The following is a 27,992-nucleotide window of genomic DNA, read 5'->3' on the forward strand; positions in this document are numbered from 1 at the left end:
GGTGAGAAGTCATTAAAAGATTAAACAAGTTGACATGAGATTGTGGACAGGAATCAAGAACATAAAACTAAATCTGTTCTAATGACAGACCTGGGGTACCAGTGGTTTAGAGAATTTTTTAAACCTACATTTGCCTCTACAATCCTGTCCCTTTCCCTCTTTCTTGTATCTTTCCCTTCCGTTCTTCTTCCTCCTTCCCTTTCTGTTTGTCTCTTGCCTTATTTGTTCTTTTACTTAAAACTTTAATTCATGTTATTTTAAAGTAGAGAATAAAATTAAAATAGCCCGTAATCTCACCATACAGCTAATCTAAATAATTAATTTTCAATAAAATGAACACAATCGTCTACCTAGAATGTCAAACAGTACAAAACGAAACAAAATGACAAGCAAATGTTTCCCTTCCATTCCCCAGACCCTAATTTTAATTTGCAAACTTATTCACCATCAACTTTTTCTTTTTCATCTTTAGAACTGTAATAGGCATGTATCTTTTTCATCTTTCTAGAACAGCATATAAGTAAAAAGTATATCTTTATTCCTATATTTATCTATAGGTGAATATACAAATCTATTTTTTTAAACCCAGTACAAATCATACAATGTGCACTCTTCTAAGCTTTAAAGGACATTTGTAACAAAAACAGATAGATCCACACAGTCTTTTAAACATGCCAAGCTATTCTGTTGTTTGGATATATTCCACAATTTATTGAACTGTATCAAGGGATATTTAGGGATCAATTCTGATATACCCAACATTTTATTGAGAGCAGCTTTAGTCTACTCGAGAAAATAATGACAAAATATGGAGCCGTAAATGATGGGTGGAAAATAAAAATTATGAATGCTTTGAGTGTAAGGTTGTTTTGTTCAAGATAAGATCTGGACAAGATTCTCATTGCTATACTTTTGTTTCAGAACCTGATGAATAATTGTGTTAGTAAAATTTAGATCTCTAAATAATCCTAATAAAAATTAAATCTTCAGCGAGTCTACAAACTTGTCAAATGTCTGACTGAGACAAAACATAGCAATTGTTATTTTGTAGAACACTGAATCTCCTAAGGCATAACAGGACTCACTCCATCGTATTAATCAGTGTTTGTCTCCAAATCAAGAAAGTGAACTCCTCTGAGTAGGGACATTTTAGCAAGTAGGCAGATAGACTTGAAAGTATACTCTGAAGCACATAGATATATTAACTATTTCGATCTGGTGTGTTCGATTCTGTTTTAGTAGTTGCCTAGGTAAAGTTCTTACCTTACCCTCCTGTGTTACAATATTGAAATTTAAAAGAAATCTAGGTTAGCGATAATGCAGCTCTATCTTTTCTAGCACCCCAAGTACCCTACAGTATATGTTCTTAAAGACCAATTTGCTATTTCTTGGCATTAAAAAATACAGCAAAACAGCATCTCCAATCATATTACTTGTTCTGTTATGAATTCTGTTTGCTATTCCACTATTGCATTCAATATGTGCATTTACATTTAAGTTAACATCTAGAGTTGGATAAGATGATTTGGAACATTTTACATTTAGTGCTAAAGAGGAGACATTTGATATTTATTCGCACTCCACTCACCACCAGCAATTTCCAGATCTAAAATCACATTACATTCTGTTTCACATATAGTGGCATTTCTTAAGTGTCCTGCCATCATACTTTACTATTATTAAACCAATAACATTGGGTTATAATCTCAAACCCAGAAGGGGGAATCTAAAGAAAAAAAATGGCTAAAGACTTTAAAATATAGATATAAATTAAATTACAGCAAATGTTTTAAAATAATTCTTCTATAGTATTTTAAAATTTAGAAATAGCAATATGACCCTCGATATATGCTCAGCCAAGATCAATATCTTAACGAAAATATCACCAGCACCTTAAATAAAATATTGTTTATTTTCATGACTATATGTGTATATCTAAGGTCCATATAGTAGATCAGACAAAATTGACTAGGACACCTTTGCTGCATGTTTGTAGAACTAACAGAGGGTTTGAACACATTTTAAGTGTTCAGACCTCCTAAATAAGGTTACATATACTAAAAAATAAATTTACTATCTTAAGACTCACTGCAAAAAAATGCTATGTGAAGAAATAACATTGCTCTTAGAGATTCATTGTACAGAAAATTAAGTCAGGGGAGGGAAAAAATGAGAAACAAACAAAATGCAGCTATTCTGTCTTAGTAGCAAAAGCAAACTAGAGAGATTGTAAAAAATAGCCACTGTAGTTATCAGCCAATCATTAGAATTTTCCGAGCATTAAATCTGCATATCATTTGCAGTTATTTGCTTTAGAATCCTATATTGCTTAATAGTGTTCTATATTTTAATTAGTACTATTCATTTTGAATGGTGCTCAAGTAAATTCCTATACTCTCACTTCCAATTTCTTTATTTTATACTTATTTCTCTTTAATACCCATTCTCTGTACTCCATAACCATCCACTCTAATCTTCTGACCACTCTTTAGATATGTACTTACCCATGTAAAATATGTTGTGCTTTTTTTGTGCCTTTGTGTTTTACATTTACATAAATTTCACTCTAACTTTATGCATTCAGTGCTCTGTTTTGAGGATCTACTCATATTGCTTTGTGTTCATCGGTTCCATTGCTCTAATTGTTGCAGATTATTTTGTAACATACTTATGGTATGCACCTCTCTAGTGATGAACATCTGGGTTGCCTACAACTCCCTCTAACACAAACAATTCTTTGATGAGTGTCCTCGTATATATTCCCTGTGGACTCATGTTGGAATTTTTCTGGGATATATGCCCAAAGGTGGTGACTATAAATTAAGTATATAGACAGACACGTAATTTTATTATTTAGCACCAGATGTCATTCCTATTAGAATAGCTGTACCTATTTGTACCAATGTTACATATTGCATCTTCATTTGTTTATTTTTGTATTGCCTATTTTTTTTATTTGATCATTCTTATGGTTTACAGATGCTTTTCATTTTTTTTCTTTTTGCAATTTTCTGAGTTTGAGCATTGTATCATATTTTTGTTGTTGTTTTGTTATTTGTTTATATCCATGCAGGATTTTTATTCTAGGAACTAGCTGCTGGTATCCTTTGTTCCACTTTTAAGAATTGTTTTTCCTCTCTTTTTGTTTATTGATGTCCAGAAATTGCTTGTAGATGCTATACTTTTTCATCAGCTTTGTTCTTTCTGCTTTGTTCTTTTTGCTCAGTCAAATATTGTGTTGTCTACAGCTTTTTTTTTGGCGGGGGGGCGCGGGGCAGGTCTTTTTTGTTTCATACAAATTTTAGGATTGTTTTTCTATATGTGTGAAAAATAATGTTGGTATTTTGATAAGTATTGTGTAGAATCTGTAGGTTGCCTTGGAAGTATGGTCATTTTAACAATATTAATTCTTCTGTTCCATGATCATGAGATGTCTTTTCATTTGTTTTTGTCCTCTTCAGTCTTTTTCATTAGTGTTTTGTAGTTTTGCTTGTAGAGGTCTTTCACCTCTCTACTTAAATTTATTTTGGGGTATATTTTCGTAGCCATTGTAAGTAGAATTGCCTTCTTGGTTTCTTTTTCAAATATTTCATTGTTAATGTTTAGAAATGCTAGAAAATTTTGCAAATTAATTTTGTATCCTGCAACTTTATGGAATTTATGTATTAGGTTTAATAATTTTTTTGGTGGTGTCTTTAGGTTTTCCCAGATATAAGATCATATCATCAGTAGAGTGACAATTTGACTTATTTTCCAACTTGGATGATTCTTATTGCTTTCTCTTGCCTGGTGCTCTGATTAGGCTTCTAGTACTATGTTGAATTGGAGTGGTGAAAGCAGGATCCCTTGTGTTTTTCTAGTTCTTAGAGGAAAATAATTCAGATTTTCCTCATTGGACTGTGGGTTGTTGTATATGGCTTTTATTATTTTGAGGAACTTTTTCTCTATGCCTAATTTGTTGAGAGTTTTTGGCATAAGTGTTGTATTTTATCAAATGCTTTTTTTGTCTCTGTTGAGATGGTCATATGGTTTTTGTCTTTCATTGTGGATGTAATATATTATGTATACTGATTTGCACATTTTGAACAATCTTTGTATCCCTTAGTTAAATCTCATTTGATTATAATGTATTAACTTTTGATTTGTACTTGGATCTAGTTTAACAGTAAACTAAAGGAGTTTTGTGTCCTTGTTCATCAGATATATTGCTGTTTAGTTTTGTTTTTTGTATCATGTTCTTATTTGACTTTGGTATCAGAGAAATGCTGGCCTCATATAATTAATTAGGGAGAAATCACTTCTCTTCAATTCTTAAAAATAATTTGGGGAGAATTGCTGTTAGTTTTTCTTTGAAGGTTTGACTGAAATCAGCAGTGAAGCCATCTGTTTTGAAACTTTTCTTTGTTAGGAGACTTTTTGTTACTGATTGAATCTCATTGCTTCTAATGGTTTTCTGTTTCTTCCTGATTCAATCTTGGTACATTGTATTTTTCCAATAATTTATCCATTTTATCTAGGTTTTCTAGTTTGTTAGGGTACAGTTGTTTACAGTAGTCTGCAGTAGTCTCTGATGATCTTTTGTATTTCTGTGGTATCAGTTGCAATATCTCCTTTTTTGTTTCCGATTTTATTTGTGTCTTCTTTATTTAGTTCATTAGTCTAGCAAGCAGTTTATCAATTTTGTTAGCTTTTTAAAAAAATAACTGTTCCTTTTGTTGATCTTTCATATTATTTTCTAGTCTCTATTTCATTTAATTCTGCTCTTGATAGTTATTTCTTTCCTTCCACCAATTTTGGGTTTAGTTTGTTCTTGCTTTTTGTTTTTCTTGAGATATATAATTAGGTTATCTATTTGAAACTCTTCTGATGTAGTCATTTATTGCTATAAACTCTTCTGTTGACATGGTTTTTGCTATATTCATAGGTTTTGGTACGTTGTGCTTTAATATTTATTTGTTTCAAGCATTGTTTTTTTCAATTTCCTTCTTAATTCCTTCCTTAACCAAATGGTCAGCAGCATGTAGTTTAATTTTCATGTATTTTTATAACTTCCAAAGTTCCTCCAGTTATTGATTTTTAATTTTATTTCACTTTGGTCCGGGATGATTTGATACTATCTGTGTTGATATGATTTTATTTATAAAATACTGTTGAGACTTGTTTTGTGTTTTAACATAAGCTGAAGAATGTTTCATGTGCTAATGAGAAGAAGGTGCATTCTATAGCTGTTAGATGAAATGTTCTGTAAATGTCTGTTAGGTCCACTTGGTCTAATGTGCAATTTAAACCCAAGTTTCCTTGTTAATTATCTGTCTAGATGATATCTAATGGAAAAAGTCAGGTTTTGAAGTCTCCAACTATTACTGTATTGAAGTCTACCTCTCCCTTTAAATCTAGTATTTGCTTTATATATCTCGGTTCTCCAGTGTTGCATGCATATATCTTTAGAACAGTTATATCCTTTAGGTGAATTCATTCTTTAATCAGCATATAATGTCCTTCTTTGTTGCCCTTTACTGTTTTTGCCTTGCAGTCTCCTTTATGTGATATAAGTATAGCTATTCCTGCTCATTTTTGGTTTCAGTTTGCATGGAATACCTTTTTCCATCCCTTTACATTTAGCTTATAGGTGTCTTTACAGGTGACGTGGGTTTCCTGTGGGTATCATATACTTGAGTCATGATTTTTTAAATCCATTGGGTAGTCTATATCTTTTGAGTGGAAAGTTTAATCTGTTTATGTTCAAGGTCATTCTTGATAGGTGAAGGCTTATTTCTATAATTTTGTTGATTGATTTCTGGTTGTTTTGTTCCTTCCTTCCCGTCCCTCCCTCCCTCTCTCTCTCTCTCTCTCTCTGTCTCTTTCCCTCCCTTCCTTCCTTCTTCTCTTCTCTTCTCTTCTCTTCTCTTCTCTTCTCTTCTCTTCTCTTCTCTTCTCTTCTCTTTTCTTTTCTTTTCTTTTCTTTTCTTTTCTTTGAGTCTCACTCTGTTGCCAGGCTGGAGTGCAGTGGCACAATCTCGGCTCACTGCAACCACCATCTCCTGGGTTCAAGCTATCCTCCTGCCTCAGCCTCCCGAGTAGCTGGGACTACGGGCATGTAGCACTACGCCCAGCTAATATTTTTGTATTTTTAGTAGAGGTGGAGTTTCACCATGTTGGCCAGGATGGTCTCGATCTCTTGACATCTTGATCCGCCTGCCTCCGCCTCCCAAAGTGCTGGAATTACAGGCGTGAGCCACCGCGTCTGGCTCCTTTATTTCTTATTTATCATTGTGGTTTGGTGGTTTTCTGTAGTAGTACCACTTGAATCTTTTTCTTGTTTGTATGTTTGCTCTACTAATGCGTTTTACTTTTTGGTGTGTTTCTGTAACGGTATCATTCTTTCACTTCTGCATTTAGGATTCCTTTAAGCAATGTTTGTAGGGCTACTCTAGTGATGATGAATTCCCTCAGCTTTTACTTTTCTAGGAATTTCTTTTTTTCTTTTATATTTATGAAGGATAATTTTGCCGGGTATAGTATTTTTTATTGAAAATTCTTTTTATTTTTAGTACTTTGGATGTATTATCCCTTTGAATGTATCATTCTCCCATGGTCAGTGAGGTATTTGCTGAGAAATCTGCTGTTAATCTCATAAGGATTCCTTTATTGGTGACTAGACATTTTTCTATTGCTGTTTGTAGAGTTCTTCTATTTGTCTTTGACTTTTTACATTTTAACTATAATGTGCTTTGGAGAATACTTTTTTGAAGTGTATTTATTTGGGGATCTCTGGGCTTCTTCAATTTGGATGCTTAAATCTCTTGCTAGGCTTGGGAAGTTTTCACGTATTATTTTGTTAAATAGGTTTTCTAATACTTTAGTTTCCTCTTTGCCTTCTGGGACCTCAAAAATTAGAGTATTTGATCACTTGATGATGTCTCGTACATCCCATGGGCTTTGCTTATTATTATTTATTTATTTTTCTTTATATTTGTCTGACCTGGTTATTTTGAAAACCTGTCTTCAAATTGTGACATTCTTTCTTCTGCTTGATCTAGTCTATTGTTGAAGTTTTTGAATGTATTTTGTATTTCATTTTTTGGTTCCATGTTTTCTATTTATTTCTTTTTTTATGATATCTATCTGTTTGGTGAATTTCTCATTCATATCCAGAATTTTTTTTTTAAATTTTTTTTCTGTTGTCTTTTAGTATTTTCTTATAGCTTATTTATCTTATATATTTTCTTATTTCTTGTAACTCTCTGAGTTTTTTTTTTTTGTTTTTTTTTTTTTTGGGCAGAGTCTTAGTTTCTCACTTAGGCTGGAATACAGTGGCACTATCACAGCTCACTGCAATCCCCACCTCCCGGCTATAAGCAATTCTCCTGCCTCAGTCTCCCGAGGGATTACAGACATGCACAACCATGCCTGGCTAATTTTTGTATTTTTAGTAGATATGGGGTTTCACCATGTTGGCCAGGCTGGTCTCAAACTCCTGACCTCCAGAGATTTGCCTGCCTTGGCCTCCCAAAGTACTGGGATTACAGGCATGAGCCACCACTTCTGGCTTCTCTGAGATTCTTCAATCAATATTTTGAATTACGGTTTCTGGGATTTTATAAGTATCTTAATGATTAGAATATATTGTGATATATATTATTGTGATTCCTAGAAGTGTCATATTTTCTTTTTCATGATTCTGTTTGCCTTACATTGTTATCTGGGGATCTGGTTTAACAGTCACTTCTTCTTGTTTTTGGATTGACTCATATACGAGGATTTTTACTTGAAGATATGTGTATGATGATGGTTGGCAGGGGCACCTTAGCTTTGATTCTCAGTCCATAATAGGTTACACTGCATGGTAGTTTTGTCTTCACACAATTTATTTGGCTGTACAAAGCATCCATGGAATCTGTAAATTCCTCAGTTACTTGGTTGTGGTTGTTAGTATAATAGAAGCCATGGTAAGGCTTTGCTGGGGTTGGGGATGCCGGGTGGGCCAATCTTCAGGCCCTGGTAGGGGTAGCAGCAAGCTGAGAATGCATAGCCTTGGGCCACTAGGTGGTGCATGTGGGCACCAGTGTTAGTAGGTTAGGTGGGCAAATACCTGGGCTTCCAAGTAGCTTGCTTGGGTACTGACAGTGGCAGCAGTGGAGACCATATGGGTTACCTGGTTCTGAGGCCCCTGAGTATCATTTGTAGCATGGATGATGGTAGTAGCACTGGCAGGATAACCCAGGCAGTTATTACTAATGTTAGCGGTTATAGTGATGGGCTCAGCATACTGGCCTTTTAGCTTATAGGTAGTGCATGTGGGTGAGTATACCTGGTGGTGTTGGTGACAGGCTGGATGAACTCAACTTCAGGTCCTCAGCGGCAAGTGCACAAATACCACAGCTGGTGTCATGGATAAGGATATAACCAGGTTCCAGGGAGGGGTGTTTGATCTCTGTGTGGGCAGTACCACACTGGGTGAACTGACATGAGGTCCTGATGGTGTGCAGGTGTATAGACTGTAGTAGGCAGACAAGAGTGATCTGTGGCAATGGGCATGGGAAGCCTGACCTCAAGGCTTATGCTGGAGCACAGAGGTCCTGCTATTTGTGTCAGTATGGTTGCTGTATACAGCCACCTGCAGGGAGCTCTCAGGCTCTGGGGAGTCCACACTGTCTCTGACAGTAGCATTATTTTCAGTGGTATGTATGAAGACTCTGTACTCAGAATGCACAGTAGAGCACAGAGGTCATGCTTCTGGTGGGAGTGGGTTTGCTATTCACAGCTCCAGCCAGACATCACTGATACTCACTTATTCTACCTCCAGAGGCAGCTGTGGCTGTCATGTTGTGTCGTGGTGGGGATTCATTCCACCCTTCCATGGAAGCGATGTTGATGGTGGGGGCAGGTTTGCTATTTATAGCTTCATTCAGGAAGCTCTCAGGCTCTGGAAGGTGTGCTCTTTGTTCCAGGGGCAGCTTCTTGGTGTGCCCCACTGTCCTTTCCCTGGAAAGTGGTACTGTATGTGAGCTAGAGTGCTCAGGATCCTGCAACACCACTGGGACCAGCCAGTGGCACTGCACGACTGCAGCCCTTTGGGTGGATGCCAGAAGATGTCAACGGGGGTTCCTGAGTTGTGAATGTGTGGGAATGTTGGTTCCCAGGGTAGGATGCAGTTCAGTGGAGACTGGGCTCTCACAGTCGTACCATGCTGCTGTTGCTTAGGCCTTGGGAGTTGGGGGTGTGTGGTCCATTGCAATTTTTCTGTCTGGAACATTGCATTTGTGGGATCTCCAGATCACTGCCAACATTAATGTCAGAGCCCGTATAGGTAAAGGAACCCTGGCTACAATTAGGGTAGTCTGAAGTAGAAGTGTGGCCTCCTAAGAGTTTGGACTCCTGAGTGTGGACCCACTTACTCCTGCCCTGCAATGGGAAGCTACTCTGGGCTCCCAACTGATCTCAGCTGAACTGTCCAATCAATTCCTTCTCTCTCTGTGCATGGGCTATTTAACTCCAGTGTTCTATCTTTAGATGTTCTATTTTAGGTCTGTTTATCTACTTGCAATTTTAACTCTTCCTTCTGGAGAAGGTGAGTGTCCAATATATCTAATCAGCCAACTTGAAATGTGGCACTCATTTTCTCTATGTCTTTTGTAAAAGATAATTTCACTGAATTTGAACTCTGGATTGATAGGTATTATTGTTTCTTTCAGTACTTTAGGTCACACTTCATCATCATCTATGTTATATAATTTCTGATTAGAAATCTGTCTGGGCTTTATATTTGTTCCTGTACCTGAAATGTGTCATTATCTTCTGATTGGACTTCAAGATTTCCATTGTATTTGTTTTTAAGTAGTTTGTATGTGATATGTGGGTGTTTTGGTATTCATCCTGTTTAGAGTTTTTTTGATCCCTTTTGATATGTGGTTTAATGTATTTCACTATTTTGGGGAAATCCTCAGCCATTATCCCTTCTAACATTTTTTTTTTTCTGCTACATTATCTTTTCTCCTTTTCCTCAGATTCAAAATATACATATGGTAGGCAATGTTATATTGTCCTACAACTCTTGGATGCTCTCTTCTAGTTTTTGTTTACCTGTTTTTTCTTCTTGATTGCTTACTATGTTTTCCTCTTTATATTCTAGTTTAGATAATGTCTTTCAAACTATCTTCAGGTTCACTGATTGTTTTTTCAGCTTTTTTGACTTAGATCAAACAGGTCAGTTTGTCTAAGACAACCTTAATCTCTCTCACAGTGTCAGTTATTTCTAGTATCTCTATAGAAGTTTTTCATATGTCGACTCAACATTGTCTTGTCTCCATTTGTCTGACAAAATTCTTTATGAAACATTAAAATACTAATCATAGTCTTTTAAATGATCTATTTCATATTTCCAATATTTGTGTCTTTCATGAATCTTTTTCTGTTAACTATTTTTTCTCTTGACAATGTGTTGTTTCTTGCCTATTTGTGCTTTATATTTTTAATTTATTGTTGCAAACAGTGTATAGAATTTTAGAGCCTGTGATAAAAGGTAAGTCTTTTCTTCCATAATCTACATGATATCTTTCACCACTTCCTACCAACCATAAGTAGGGAAACATCCAAGCATCAGTTTCTTATATTGCTTTTCCATTCCAGCTTTTTCTTGTTAAAATGTGCCTTAGGCATTATTGTTTGTATAAAATAAAGATAATTCTGCTTATAGCAATAGTCTGAGAAACACAAAAGTTGGTTTATCAAATCAGACTTGCAAAAAGCAGAGACCAACCTAGACAAACAGGATAGGTCTTTGGTCTTAATGTGTCCCTCAAATTTCATGTGTTAGAAATTTATCCCCAAATTCACATGATTAAGGAATTGGAGTTGGGGTATTTGGGAGGTAATTAGGATTAGATAAACTCCTCAGGGTGGGGCCCTCATGATGAGACTTGTGGCTTTATAAGAAGAGGAAGATTGACCTGAGTGCACAAGCTTTTACCATCTCACTATCTGGTACCCTGTGCCATGTCATGATACAGTAAAAAGGCACTTACCAGATACTAGTACCACGCTTTTGGACTTTCTAGCTTCCAGAACCACTAACTAAATACACTTTTTTTTATTTGCAAATTAACTAGTGGGTGGTATTCTGTTATAGCAGCACAAAATGAACTGTGATAGTCCTGTTAAAATTAGGCTATATCCAACCAAGGACTCTTCTTTATCTTTCTACTAGTCAATACTCTCAAGAGGTTTGATTTATATTTTATATGAAAATTTAGTCAAGTCATTTCTCTCTAACCATCCTCCCAGTGGGAGTTGAAATATGAGCTACAAACTAAATACTAATTTCTTTTCTCTGTGAAAAAATAGATGATAATTTGAAATAAGTAATATTTAGTAGGGATGGATAGAAAAGAGTCAGTTGGAGAGACAGATGAATAGGATGTATAAAGACTTGATAATCGACTCAGTGTGGAAGGTATGCAAAAATGGATCCCTAGCTTATTGATTTTTGTTTGTTAACATATGTATTTTACATCTCTTAATAGTATATATATATATACTCTTCAATACATATCTATTATGTATTTGTTAAACAGTTATATTATCCAAATATATATTTTCTTTATTTTCAGCTGGTTCTTACATTTGACCAAGCAAAGAATATTTTTATGTCTACTGAAATTAACAATTCTTTCGAATGGCTGAAATAGGTAAAAAATACACTACGTAAGTATTTTTACTAAATGAAACATGGAATAAATCTAAACTGGGCTTCAGTTTAGATTATTTTTATTGACTTCTTTAATCTGCTATTAAGGCTTTAAGTACTAGGAATTTAATGATTCTTCCTTAAAGCTAAATTTTGTCTTTACAGAGTCTCCCCCAGACCTTACTATTCATGGCGGACTTAATTCTTTCTTCACTATTCCCCAAGGGGAAAAAAAACTAGAGTAGATATCTTCTAATCTAAGGAGGGCTCTGCCCAATCTGCAGGCTTTTTTGTTTGTTTGTTTGAGTTTGTGTCTTTAGACTTTTTGCATCATTAATTTTCTAATGGATTTAAGACAATTATTTTGGAAATTATTAAAGATTGTCTACTAGTTAACAATGGGAGCAATGGTATGTAGTATAAATGACAGTGTACGCTTAGAGAACAATATTAATATTTGAATGTTTCTAACAAATATCTATACTTAAAATAATAGCATTTCTTTGGTTAAATGTTTTATTCCATTTTACCTTAAAAATATTTTTCCACTATAGAGACATTCTTTGATAAAGCAAGCCTCCCAAGTAGTCTCAGCCTCTGAGTAGCTGGGATTACAGCCCCCCGCCACCACGCCTGGCTAATTTTTGTATTTTTAGTAGAGATAGCCACCTTGTTGGCCAGGCTGGTCTTGAACTCCTGAGCTCAAGTGATCCACCTGTCTCAGCCTCCCAAAGTGCTGGGATTACAGGCGTGAGGCACCGCACCCAGGTAGCGAGTGTTAATTTACGTAGCACAATTTACTTAGCCGGTAATGAAGGCAGTGACCCAGAGGCAATACTGTTTAGAGTACAGAATCTCAGTCATGTTCAGGAGTAAGAGTTGTTCTAAAAGTGGAAGTCTAGGATGAAGCCAAAACACGAGGCTTCTTTGAGAGTTTTCACAAAGTGTAGTTAGGGCTTACAGCTCTTTTTGCATTCTTTGAAAACCGGCATAAACCCTCTTCATTCTATCAGAAATGTGAGGTTGACTGTTTTTTTTTTTTTATTTATTTTACCTGATTTTAAGTTTATAATACAGCATTATTAACTATAGGCACAATGTTGTTTAGTGAATCTTTAGAACTTATTCATCCTTCATAACTAAAATTTTATATCTATTGGTTAGTAACTGCCACTTTCTCCCAGCCGCAAGTCTTTGGCAACCACCATTATACACTCTGCGTCTATGAGTTTGTCTACTTTAGGTACCTTACGTAAGTGGAATAATGTGGTATTAATCTTTCTGTAACTGGTTTATTTCTCTTAGCTTAATGTCCTCAAGATTCATCAATGTTATAATTTATTGCAAAATTTTCTTCTTTTTTAAAACTTAATAATATTCCACTGTGTATATTCATCACATTTTCTTTATTCATCTGATGATGCATGTTTGTGGCATTTTTATATCTTGGCTATTGTGAATAATGCTGTAATGAACATGGGAGTGCTAATATTTCTTTAAGAGCTCGATTTTAGTTTTTTTTGGATAGATACCCAGAAGTGGAATTGCTGGATCATGTGATAGTTCTATTTCTTTTTCTTTTTCTTCTCTTTTCATTTTCTTTTTGGTAGAGACAAGATCTTGGAATGTTGCCCAGGCTAGTCTCAAATTCCTGCTTCAAGTGATTCTCTCACCTTGGACTCCCAAAGTGCTGAGATTACATGCATGAGCCACCATGCCTGACTTCTATTTTAAAATTATTTAGGAAGCTTCCTGCTGTTTCCTATAGCAGCTACACTATTTTACATTTCTACCAGAAGCACACAAGGGTTTTCTTTTCTCCATATCCTCACCAACACTTGTTGTCTTTCATTTTCTTAGCATAGTCATCCTCACAGCTATAAAGTAAGATATCATTGTGATTTAGATTTGCATTTCAAAGTCACTAATGATAAGTGACTTTGAGCATCTTTTCATAAACATATTTCACCTTTTTTACGTCTGGTTTGGAAAAATGTCTATTCAAGTCCTTAGCCCATTTTTAATCAGGTTCTTAGGTATTTTTTTTTTTTTCTGTTGAGTTGTTGGAGTTCCTTATATATTTTGAGAATTAACCTTTTATTATATATGGTTTATATATTTTGAGAATTAAACTTTTATTATATATGGTTTACAAATATCTTCTCCTATTCCGTAGTTTGCAAAAATAAACTCAAAATGTATTAAAGACTTAAATGTTAAGACTTGAAACTGTGAAACCTGCAGAAAAAATATTAAGGGAAAAGTTTCATGGCATCAGTCTTGGCAATGACTTAATGAATATGACACTAAAAACACAGGCAACAAAAGCAAAAATAGACAATGGGGACTATATCAAACTAAAAATATTCTGCGCAGCAAAGGAAACAATCAACAGAGTGAGAAGGTGCCCTTTGCCCAGTTTTAATTAGCCATGCTAAGTAAGAACTTTTGTAATTATCCATGTCCTTCCAGGTAGTAAAAGTTCAGCAACTGAATTCCAGGCGATGGCATGAGATCTATGTTCTGATTAAGAAAATGGGAGAAGTGGGAGTTTAATTCTCACTACTACATTTTCACCTTTTAAGATACCTCATCTGGCTGGTATAGAAGGCAGTTCCGAGACATCGAGAGTAGACTGACAAGGATTAAAGAGGTGGTTTTCCTGAAAATTTTAGTGATACCTGATGTGTACTTATATACCTATGTAACATTTTAAATACTGTATAGGAAGCGAAATAGACCAAGCAGGACTGGTGATCCAATACAGATGTAGCCAATAATTTCATCAAAGTACCAGTTCTGAAGTTCATCCAAGCACAATTTGCATTCTCATGAAATGGAATTCACTATACAGTGACTGTTTAGCCACAAGAATATTTAAATTTGCCATCATACTGTCATAATCTTACCAGGGATGCTTGGATTTGATAGCCACAAAGAGCAGGTTAGTTCCTTATATTGATAATATGATAATTTCCCTCTTCAGAAGAGAAAACTCAGGAGAGTTAAGGACTGTAGTCATCCATATAACAGTCTTTGTCTGATAGATCCAGGTAAAATTCGAGGCCAATTTCTTTTGTGAGATTTCTGAGAATCACGTGGCAATAGTAACCAGGTATATTCCTCACAATGTGAGTAATAAGTTATCTCTCACTGAACACGTCTGAAGAAAGAAGCTCAAGGACTAGCAGTGCCATTCAGGTTTTTATAAAATCACGCTCCTTATCCATGAGTTCTTTGGCTTTTCTTCATAAAGTCATGAGAATAATGTCACAATTTGAATAAAACACTGAGCAAAAACAAACATTAAATGACATATTAAGAGTGGTGATAGAGGTTGTTCCAACCATTTTATGGCCCAACCGAGCAGGTGGTGTTCGAAGTGGTTAAAACTAGAAAGTATGAGGAGTGGAGCACTTGCCAGAAATCAAGTAAGGCCATCTTACAATGGAGGGACAGGTTGCTATTTAGAAATCAGTCACACTGTACCATACAGAAGGTAAAACCTCAGTGGAAGAAGAACCAAGAACAAATCTGCAGAGTGGACAGAATTGAGATCCATTTAGCAGGAGAAGAGAATTTAGGCTCATGCCTTAAGGGGAATGTTTTTGTATTTGTAGGCTCTTGAGCTATAATCAATGGCCTTGCTACAGTATGTTCAGGTAAATGAGTCTTTTAAAAAGCATACCCTCATAGGGAACACTCATTTATGGAAATCCCCGGAAGACTTAGAGTAATAATTTAGATGTTTTATGGAGATGGCAATAAAGATGTCAGTTGCCACCTCAGAAATCAAATTGAATGCTAAGGCAGAATTGGTCAAATCTTTACAGCAGGGATGCACATGCTCAGGCCATGCACCAGTGTGCTGATAGATGCCATACTCACCTTGCATCTAATGAATTAACTAATATAAAAAACTGTACCCCCTGTCAACAAGAAAGGAACTGCTGGAAAATGTCTGTGAGTAAAATTTCTCTCAAGTAAAGGTCCGTAGATAGCTGACAAGGATATTTCATTGGACAACTACCCAAAGGGCTATAAACTGTGTTCACTATGGTTGATCTTTTATCTACCAAGCTTTGGTTATCTAGAAAAGGATCAACCTTGGAAAATATGACATTGTTTAGAACAACAAATTTTCTATCAGTATGGTCTATGTGAATATATTTTTTTATATTTTTTATAGTCAAAGTTCATACTATTATGAACTATTCTAAGGATTTACATATAGATTATAAGCAATTGAGTGTTACATATTTATACATTTACATATATTAACTCTTTTAATACTACAGCAATGCTTTGAGCAACATAATATTTATTTATTTTTTTTTTTTTTGAGACGGAGTCTCGCTCTGTCGCCCAGGCTGGAGTGCAGTGACCAGATCTCAGCTCACTGCAAGCTCCACCTCCCGGGTTTACGCCATTGTCCTGCCTCAGCCTCCCGAGTAGCTGGGACCACAGGTGCCGGCCACCTCGCCCGGCTAGTTTTTTGTATTTTTTAGTAGAGACGGGGTTTCACCGTGTAGGCCAGGATGGTCTTGATCTCCTGACCTCGTGATCCGCCCATCTCGGCCTCCCAAAGTGCTGGGATTACAGGCTTGAGCCACCACGCCCGGCCCCACAACATACTATTAATATCTAACTTTGGAGATGAAGAAACTGAGTCACAGTGAGAGGTTAAGTGGTTTCCTCAATGTCATACAGGAAGTTAGTACCAGAGTTGTTACTCTGGAATCCAAAGTCTGGCTTTGGATTCCCTGCTCCTAAGCACATGCTATGATGCCTCTTCAGAGTCAGACATTGATTACAATTTTGAAAAAGCAGTTTAGCAATATATACTGAGAATCTTAAAAGCAAAACCATTTTTGGCACATTTTTATTGTTTCAGTATTTATAACAGAGAAAAACACAATACAAAAAAATTGGCTAGCTATATGGAAATGATTATGTAAATTATAATAAACCCCAAAATATCCGAATATGCCAATATTAAAACAGAATTTTTTGAATTTATAAGTTTAAACAATTAATGAATGAGTAGAAACACAATTGCATGTTCAGTATGACTGTCACTATGTAAAAATCACCTCAATAAATTTAAAACAAGAATGAAATGGTACAAAATATAAGATAGTATATATACTTGGGCTATGGTATTGCATCATTTATTTCTTCTCTTGATTTTTATGCATTTACTAAGTTTAGAATATAATTTTCTTTCAAATGGAAAAAAATTTCTTGAAATTACCTGCCATTGTTCTTTATATATTTGCTCAAATATAGGGAAAATGAATTATTTCCTACCTACATTCATCTCTTCCCAAGTAACCAACTGATCCATCTACATTATTTTGTAGCTTAAGGATATATTTCAATATTCATGCCCACATATTATTTGAGTAAAATTGCTGTAACTCAAAGAAAGTTGTGTCTTCATTGGTTGATTCTGTTTTGAAATTTCTTATGCTATATTCAACTGTAATTTCCTTTTTTTCTAACATGGAAAGTAATATAATAATGGGTATCTAAGTCATTTCCAATAAACTGCCAAGACCTCTTACCAATAGATAGATTATCTATTTCTGTTTAGTTCAAGGCCTATTTTACATTGTTGAAATGAACAGCTGAAAAATTGATTATACTCTCTGTCATCTCTATAAATGCATGTTCTGATAATATTGTTACTTCGTAGGAGAAATTCTGGCTAGACATGGCCCAAATAGGCAATTTTCATATAGAATGCTAGAAACCATGAAACTCATCTTGATTGAATATATACTAAGGGCATTAATCTAACTGAAATAAATACAATAAGTATCCAATATTTAAATATCAGGCAATTAGTGAAGCTGAATTAACATTGTTGGATTAACACACTTAGTAAATAACACGATCAGTAACAAGGTGTCTGAATTTTCAAGGAATTATCTGCTTCTTTGAAATGAATTTTTATATAGTTTAAAAATGTTGAAAGCTGAAAAGTGGTGGAAGCAGTTGATAAAAATAATGAATAACATGATTTAATGTGTTAACAGTACATATGTGTAAGGAATGTTGCTTGCTATCTGACTCAAAAAATTTAACATATACTTTCACTGGTAAAAATATCTATTCTGCAGAAGATGTTTCACAAAAAAAGCCCTATTTCTTAAACTCGAATTCTTCCTTTTTCAAGTAAGTGCAGTGCTGAAGCTCTCCTTTTTGTAATAAGTTCTGAAGATCTCCTTTCTGTAATAAATTCTGAGTATGGTTTAAAAAATTAAGGAAAGTAATTTTTTGTCTATGTACTGTTCGGATTTTATAACCAAAACAAACAAAAATATCTACCACATTTTCTGTGTTTTTCATCATACAAACAAGAGTTTTGGAATATTGTTTGTTTATATTATGTACTACCTAAACAAAGTTATTTTAATTTTAATAAAATCCTTCTGTGTTTGACTTCACCGTTTCATAAAAATTAAAAAAGAAAAGAATAAATTTTATATTATTAAATGAAAATACATGCTGTCTTATCAAAAGAGCAAATACTGAGCATTCAACATTTTTACTAAATAGGATTGAATTTCTTCTGTTTTTTCATATGCAAGTTTAAATATACACAAATTAAGATTAGGAAAATATTTGCTAAGCCAGTTCTTGCCATGAGGAAATATCCTGTGAGATTTTAAATATGTTTTTCTTATCTCAACATGGCAAGTGTTACCACTATTGATGACCCTAAATAATTATTTTATTGTCTAAATGTTTTTATATTCAGACAAGACATTTACAAAATCGCTACTGGCTTGCTGTGTGACCTGGAGCCATTCACTTAACCTCTCTGTTTCTTTCTTTTTTGTGTACACATTTTGTTTTATTGTAACAAAGCAACTTGTACACTTTTAACAACGGAGCATCTTCTTTCCTTTTCAGTGAAACAAACAAACAAACAAAAATTAATATAAACAGAAACAAAATTAAAATAGAAGGTGTCAATTCCAAATAAGATCTTACAGGTTCTGCTGATTATCTCATTGAGTGGCAGGGCTCAAGTCATCATTAGGAGAGAATTTATTTTAAAAGTGTCATCTTAAACTGCAAGGATGTCAGTCAAATACCACAATTAAACATGCCAAAGGAGAAGCCGTGTTGTCAAAATAACCACTTAACTCACCCAAACATCTCAAATCCAGCCTTTGCTGATCTTCTGTAACCCATTTTTAAAGATTTTTTTTTTCTTTTTTTAAACAAGAGAAAGTAGTCAGATACATGTTGGTAAATGCTAACTGTCCATATTCACATCGAGACACAATGTACTCTCTGAGCCCTATATACAGAGAAAGGAGGTAAAAAGCTGGAATTCTATGCACTGCTACAGTGCCTAGGCACCCTCCAGCTTCCAGCAGAGCTACGGGAGCAGGCTTTTCTTTTTCCCACAGAACTCGATGATATTTGGCCAAACCCATTACAGCACTACTTGGTTCCCAATATAGATGATGAAGAAGGAGAAGGAGAAGAAGATAATGATGATGAAGAGGAGGAAGGATTAGAAGATATTGATGAAGAAGGGGATGAGGATGAAGGTGAAGAAGATGAACATGATTATGAAGGGGAGGAAGGAGAGGAGGATGAAAGAGAAGATGACTAACAGAACACTGACGGATTTCAACCTTTCTTTTTAAAAAATTCCTCCATTCCCTGTGAGCAAGTTGCAGTCTTTTTTTTTTTTTTTTTTCTCTTGTGCTCAGTCACCCTGTTCTTGAGGTCTCTTTTCTCTACACCACGTTTCTCAACTTATTTTGGGGAAAATACCTTGAGCAGAATACAATGGTAAAAGAGTCTCTACCACTTTCTGTTGGAAACTCATTTGTATCCCTTCCTGTCTGAACAAAAACTGTATGGAATCAAAACCTCTCTGTTTCTTGACAGTAATCAGACTAAGATTAATTATTCATGCATGCTTTGCTAGTGTAGAGAGAAATCTCATAGAGAGAAAATAAGAGAAACTGTAAATCAAATTAGGTGTTAAAATATGTCATACAAATTCAAAGGGTTATTTAAATATGTAATCCTATACAGTAAAAGTCTGTCAACAGTTGAATTAAATGATAAACTTGGATATTTAAAAGTAATTTTTTAAGAAGTTTAGAAGTTAAAGTAGATCAGGAACTTCCCCAATTCAGAATCCATGGTAAATAGTTAAAGAGGAGAACTGGAGAATGAGCTTTGATTTAAAGTTGAATCCAATTTTCTTACATTTAACTATCTTTGCTTTTTCTTTTTCAGAATGACATTACATTTCTTTAAAGAAGAGGAAAACAATCACACTTTTCCATAAATAAATATTATATTGGTTGAGTCATTATTTCTAACTTTTTGGTGAGTCCACTGGGAATCAGGATTCTTGATTTCTAATCTTAGCTAAGGCACTAAATAATTAGTTGTGCCTTGATGAATTCAGCTACACAGTTTGGACCTCACTTTCTCCAAATGAAAAATGAAAGAGGAGCTTAGAGCAAATGACTTCTAGAAGTAATTTCAGAATTAGCATTTTATGATTTATAATCATTCAAACTATTGCTATAGCCTTGTTGATTCTACCTGAATTAAAAAAAAGAAAAAAAACAAAAAAACATGGACACATGCACTGATTTAAAAATAAGAAATAGATTAGGAGCCAACTTTCTGCATGGTATTCAAGATGGTACCAGGTTCTATACGCATAGTCTCTTCAAGAGACAGAAGGATAAACTAACTTGTGAAACATCTCTTAGAGACATGACCAGGTCATTTTGAAGAGAAAAATTTTTTGTGAATCTCTAATGTTTGGTTTGATCTCATTGTGAATGACAGCCATGTTCTCTGTGAAGAGTGCTTGATTCTACTATTAAAGGCCAAAACCACAAGTAGTTATTTGTCTGATAGCACTTTTACATTATTTTGCCCTTGAATTTTACAAATTGAATTTAGAAATGAAACTTAGTCTTTAGATCAACCAAAATTTAACCCTAACATGCCCATATTCCAAGCATGTTTTTGTTGCTTTTGTTGCAAGTGCCAGCTTAATTTGTATTTCATCTACCTTTAGGTCTCCTTCAAGTTTATTGTTTTCCAAGTATTCCTTTCCATTCACTATAGGATTTTTTATGATCAGCTGCATTCATTTGTTAGAGTACTACTGCCTTTCTTCACCATATGTGCATTCTTAATAACTTACTTGTGGCCAGTCAATCATGAACCATTTATAATTTAAGCCATTTATAATTTAAGCCTTACCCACATACCAAAGATTTGACTGTTATTCATGTGCTCCTTTATCTGCTTTTACTTGCAAACTAACCATCATTCGCTCCACCAGAAGCAATCATCCACCATCTGTCAATTTGAGACTCACTTGTCTCTGAAACTGAAGCTGGTGTTTATTTTGCAGGTATTATGAACACCTCTCATCTGACACCTTTCTATCCCCTCTCCATTCATTTTTTCTATTGTTAACAAGCATCCTTTATGATATTTTCTATGTGTTGTGACTTGTCTTCTACATAGATATTTTCAGCATGACTACATTTTTGAAAGAAAATGTGGTGTCATCTTATTCACCTTGTCATTAAGTATATCTGAAAGCAATGGGAACTTTGCCAGAATGAGAAATACAGCAGTAATTCATTGTAAAGATTTTTTCCCTGTTTTGTTATAGGAAGAGAATGAGTCTCTTAATTAGATGCAATAATTCAGATTACATGAATTAATTGATGAAGAAAGTTATTTTTACCCTGAAAAGTAACGCTATTTTCCTGTCTGTAATCCTCTTGTGTTGTGTTCACATGAATCTTAGATGAACGTCATAAATAAGTAAATCGGAACATGAAATATGTTCCTATTTTTGTATGTTAATATTTGAGTGTATGTATGTAGAAATAAATGTCAAATTAAACGGGATAATATGGATAGTTTAATATGCTTCTATTAGCTCAGAAATGGTATTGTATGAAAAAAGCCTTCTCATAAAATGGAGGTAGAAAGCATCTAATATAGACTACATCTGAGCAGTTGACAATGTAACTAAACGTGAAATGCAACAGATATTTTGTTTAGTCTTAAAGCTTACTATATAGAATACATCTGTGTCTTAAGAGCAATCGGTAAAATTATAACTCTACTACCATGCCTTACCACACACAGTGAGTTAATAAAAACATTCACTGAAATACATTTTATGCCATAATTTTCATATAAAACATTTCTCTATTTTTCATTTTCAAGACCACTACCAACTTCCCAGAAAGAACTGTGAAAGACTTAATGAGACATTTATCTGGTCTATGTATTTTGTATTTAGCTGATAATATAATGAGGCCAAGGTACTGGAATGAAACGTCTCTAACATTTCAAATAATTTTCCATTTCCTCTCCACTATTTTTGGTATTTCAGCAGAGTATTTTAACTTTCTGCTGTTTTGAACGTTGCCATTGCTGTCAATAATCTCTATGTCATATGTAGCATTCTCCTAAATCTTATTCTAAAAAATACATTTCATTTATTTTTAAGTGTATGGTTAAAATGATTGCAGCCTAATAAGCAAAGCAATATGTTTTGAATTTGATTTTTCTATAATGCTGCATGGGTTTTTTTAACTGACCCTTATGCTGTTTTCTCATGCACATTTTAAAACTGTATTACAGAAAGCAGACTTTTTAATGGTTCTGCAATACTTTTATAAATGTATATGTATATTCCTCTATATCTCCCCCTCTCTCTCAAATATATAATTACCCACTGATAATCTCATAAAAATATAAAATATTTTCACTTGACATTTCGTAATCTTGAAATACAGGAAAACATTTATTACATGTGGTAGCAACTGAAAATCAACATATTAAAATAAGAAACACACAAAACTGTATCATCCTTTAAAAATTTTTATCTTCCTTTATGTATTTTCACATTACTTTAAAAAAGAAAAATTAAAATATAGAAAAAATTGTCATTCATTCTCTTAAACGTTTTTCTCCTCCTGATTCCATTTTTCTTATTTCATATTACATCAGTCTGTAACCAAAGATAGAAACATGAGTCTTGATGTAATAGAAAGAAAATGTTTCTTTTTTCTACACTCTACCAAAATAAGAAAGAGAATTCATATGAAATTCCTGTATAAATTTTAAAACACTATGCAAATAAAGTTGTTATTAGTTCATTTATTTTCACTGGCAGCTTACATTAGTGAAACATGTAAGAATCAAGTTCAAAATTGGGGCCTGAATTGTGCTTCCAGAACAAGACACTCCTTTTTTGCATCAGTTTTCCAATCAATAAAATGAGAGATAATAATAATAACCAGACCATATTCTTCACAGGATTACCACGATTTGGGAGGCGATATAGTACATTTGGCAGTGTATTGTAAGCTGTGAACCATTTTATACACATAACAAATTTGACTTTTATTTCTAGAAAAGTGATTTGTATGCTCAATTCAAGTGTGCAGAATGAAGAATTAAGAAAAACCACATGTAGAAAGAATGGCATAAAAGTACAGCTTTCACTTGATCTCTTCCTATTTTACTTTTTAAGAATTCCATACATTAATAGTAACAATTTAAAAATATGGATCGATGACATTTCCTAAAAGTAAAGGAAATAGGTGAGAGTATTGCGTGAAAACTATTTTGAATAGGATACATAAAGGAGGTTAAGTAAAACTTTTACCAAATTCATAAAATATACAGAAAAATTGCAATCGTATCTACTATCAAAATTTCATGGTTCCAAGATTGAAATACTCTCTTGTTTCCTGATTCAGCATGGAAATCTGATGTTTTCCTTTCCTTGGATGATTTCGAGATACAATTGAGTGCACAGAATACATTAGAATACATTTGCAATTTGATTCAGGGATTCCCTTTTTGTATTTGGGCAGAAATGTCAGACACACTCGAAAAATGATGCTAAGAAAGTAAAAATGGGAAAGCTAAAGTTTTTATTAAATAGTCTGGGATAAAACAATAGTTTGAATAACCATTTACCTTGTGATTTTGGGTTATTTATTGCAAATAAGGTATGTAATAGAAAAGTTAAAGAATAAGAAACTATTAGACATTGGGTCTATAGGCAAGTACAGAGGAAAATCATTATATGTCAGAAACAGAATTTTATTCTTAGAAGAAAAAGAAATAGTCCCAGGACAGCTGAGAGGGGAAATTCTGCATTGTGTTCATGAAACCCTGAGTGCAGACCTCCTGGGTAAAGAGAAACTCCACAGAGATTGCCAACATTGAGTTGTCCCAAAATAACAGAGGACACGAAATGTGGACAAAAAATGCTTAACATGTGCTCAAGTAAATTCCCCTCAGCCAAAATGAAATTCAAGTATGAAGAATCAACTCCCCAATGGAAAATGATACAAATTGATTTTTAGGATCCTTTCCAACTGTACATAAATAGAAAAGTGTATGTTAGTAGTTGAAGATGGATTTTTCCAATTGTATTGGGAACGTCTCTGTGAGTAGGAGCAAATCAGTGAAAACTGTCAGTGAATAAACTACACAGAAATATTCTAGACTGACATTTAGAAATATTTAGACTAAATGGTCATAGAATCCTATTAATGTTCTTCTGATAAACTTTAGCAAATTGTGACTATGCAAGACAACATGAAGTAATGAAATATTCCATAATTCCTCAGGTTGATTTTAATAATTATTTCTGTATCATCTTACTGAACAAGCTTTGAGCTTTCCAAAAGAAACAATTAAGTGATTAAGATAACAAATTTGAAAAAAATTGTAATAAATTAAGTACCCTTTGGCTCAAATGTCTGGCATTTTATTTAAAAAATTCAGCCAACTATTAATAACATAAATGTGTTTCATGTATAATAATTTAGAGTCTTAATTTCACTTGTTCTGGTTTTCTACTTTTTAGCACTTCTTTAATTTCTTCTTCTAACAACTGTGAAGTGGTCAAAAGGCAAAAAAGAGGAGGAAAGCAAAGAGGAAGAAGCCACAGGGTGTAGATAATCCACAAACAAGCTAATTGGTCCCTGGGTAATTGCTAACTCTCTTCAGCAGTCATGCAATGGAGATTTCTAGGAAAATGTAAATATACTGTTTATATCTGTTCAAATTTTATTTTCAAGTATGAAAGTACTAATCAGATGGGTTTAAGTATTTGATAAGAATCTCTAATCTATGGCTGTTTTCTAAATATTTGGACATTGTCATTGCTTTACCATGCAGTTTTATTTTTACTCAGCTGTAACTGAACACAATTCTAACTATAGCACTGGAAACTGGATTAGAAACTGTCTATTCTCCTCTGTGCCTTATTTCTCTTCTCTCTTTGTATTGTGGTTCTTACTCAGTTCTGTCAGTGACAAGCTATATAACCTTGTTCAATTATTTTACCATCATTAGACAAAAGGTTTTTAATTTCCTAAATACTAATATATTACAACATAAAGGTGTTTATGCATTCTTAATAACAATTAAATGGTGTCTATTTCATGAAAGTTACTTTGCTTCATCATGGAACAAACACAAGTGTTGGATAAATCACAATACCTGTTTTAAAGAACTAACATTCTAGTAGGGGAAAAAGCAGATGAAGACAAATGACCATAATGAGAAACCCTAAAATTTCTACTTGAAATTGTGAAAACAATATACAAAGAGAGAACTTCAACTCGTAAGGGGAGAGTGGATAAAATTGAGAAAATTGTATTTGATCTGGGCTTCCAAAGACTGTAAAATTTTGACAGGCTGGGATGTCACAAGCAGTGGGAAATTATGAAGAATGGAAAGGAAGATAAAAGCTGTAGAGTTGGGAGGCACAGAGAATTTTTGGGAAAATGTACATAGTATGTTTGGTTGAAGCACTTAGTATATGTAAATGAGTTGTTGGACACAGGCTGTAAAGGCAAGCTGGGGCTTTAAAGTTCAGGGACAACGTGATTTGATAGTGATTTTTTTTTTTTTTTTTTTTTTAAGCAAAGCAGTTGTTCTTTACAATTATTTAACTTAATATCACATGGGGTACGAATAAGGAAAAGAGACTGGATAGGTAAGGTCAGTGAGGGAGCTGCTTCAATGGTCTTTTAGAAAGTAAATTCCTCAGCCAAAATGAAATTCAAGTATGAAGAATCACCTCCCCAATGGAAAATGGGGAGTTTTAGAATAAAAGGCTATTCTAAAATAGCCTTTTAGAAAGGCTATTGAAAACTGAACTGGGACGGTAGTAATGGAAATTGTAAAAAGAGAGTAGATATAAAAGGTACTGTAACTGTGAAAGACAAACTACTCAAAGTGTAAACAGATACATTTTGTAGATAGAGGGAGAATAAAAATATTAATATTTCAAACTGGTTAAGAAGAGAATGATGGTTCCATTAAATGAAATAAGAAGATCCAAAGAAGAATCTGGTGTAACGAAGTTACTTGTAACTGTGGACACTGAGTACAAAGCACTAATAATTAACCAATTGGTCATTGAATGATGTGTACTTGAGTTTTTGGAGAGACTTTGGTATTGGAAATAATACCTTCGTTCAAACTGTAAAAGAGGATGAACTAACCAAAAATATATAGGCGAGAGTGAAGATGTAGCCTTAGAATAATGCCACAATTTGGAAGTTTGAGAAGAAAATATGACCCACGAATTACACAGAGAAAGCATCAAAAGAGAAAACAAGTAGTAAATGGTCCTAGAAATAAGAAAAAGAAAGAAAAAAAATATAGCAGAGAGGTAAAAATAGCTAAAGGAAGAATGATGGTAAAATTTGCAATCATTTAAAGATTTACCATACAATTTGAGTAACCAATGCTAAAATTATCCTCTAAATTTCAACGTAGATGTTTATGATAAATAATGTTTATTATCACAGCAAAGGTGTATTAAAAATTTTATTATGGGTGCCAGACTAGTATTGAGGTTATGAATGGAAACATGGATGTGAAAACTGCTAATTATAAACATGAACCATCTTGGTCTTTAATAAATACAAAACCTCAACAGTCTAGGATGGTTAAAATTTGCTACTGCTCATTATCTTATCCCTAGAAAGGTCCCTCTTCATTCTCCTCAAACATAATTAACCTTAGAGCTCATGACTATGTCTCATTCTTCCCTCACTGTCATGCACGTTAGACTCCAATTCAACATCTTTGATAAGATATGCTAGGTAAGATTTATTGAGCCTTTTCTGAGTGTTAGGTACTAAAAAACAAACAAAACCCTCATTTAATTCTTAACATTACTCAGAATAATGAAGAATCTGGTTTCATTTTTGATGTTTGACTGCTGATAGCTTTCAGGCCCCACTTCTCTTCTTCTTTTCTGCATCACATCTGAGAAAGGTGATATGAAAGCCAGGGATTCAGGGATTCCCTCCTTTGAGTTTACTTAAGTGGTCTAAGAATTCATACCTAAGAAAGGGCAGAGTCTGCATTTAAACTGAGTTTGATTTCAGAGTCCAGGCTTTGACTGCTACACTAATCTACTTCTCTTATTTCTTCCAATGAAAAGGTTCTCAGATGAACATCAATAATCGTGGCATTACACCTGAACAAATTAAAATATGTTAGGATAATAAAGTGAATAATGTGAGTTTAGAGATTTGGTAGTGATATTATCTAAACACAATGTTCATCGTGCTCTTAACACCTATATTTTATAATTAACATTCTTTGTAGGTATGAAATATTTGTGCATAATTTATCTCTCAAAGACTAAAAAGAGGAAATATTTCAGGGGCTTAAATGACTTTCATATATTACTATTAGCTGTCAATTTAAATTAATTGCATTAATTTATTAATCTTAATTCTTTTTAGGAGTACAACCACCTGTACTTAAATTTATTTTTATAATCTAATAAGTTGTTACCTGAGTAAAAAACATTCAATGACATAGGATTCAGGCCTAGAAGATTTTTTTCTTACTTTCTGCTTTAGCTGCTCATCTTCAACTGTCAACACAATCCAATCTTTACCAGCACCGTTAGAATTGACATTGGAATCTGCAGCAGTATTTGTCTTAATCCAATATTTGTCTCATTGCCAGTTCTTACTCTCAGTATTTACCTTATTCCCGAGTGTTTTAATTTTTGTATTTGTTATGCCTTTTCTTCTCCCAAAGACTCATCTTATCAGGTTTTCTCTCATTGCATCTGTAAATGACGGTGCAGTGTATGCATGTGTAATGCAGGACATTGCAAAATTCCAAATAGAGACTAGATGAGCTCAGCAGGTGAATTCCAAATTACCAAGCCATTGCTCTCAACTTTCATAAATTTAAGCAGCAGTGACAAATAGTCACT

The sequence above is a fragment of the Papio anubis genome, chromosome 10 (genome assembly GCF_008728515.1).
Source record: "Papio anubis isolate 15944 chromosome 10, Panubis1.0, whole genome shotgun sequence".
Taxonomy (NCBI): domain Eukaryota; kingdom Metazoa; phylum Chordata; class Mammalia; order Primates; family Cercopithecidae; genus Papio; species Papio anubis.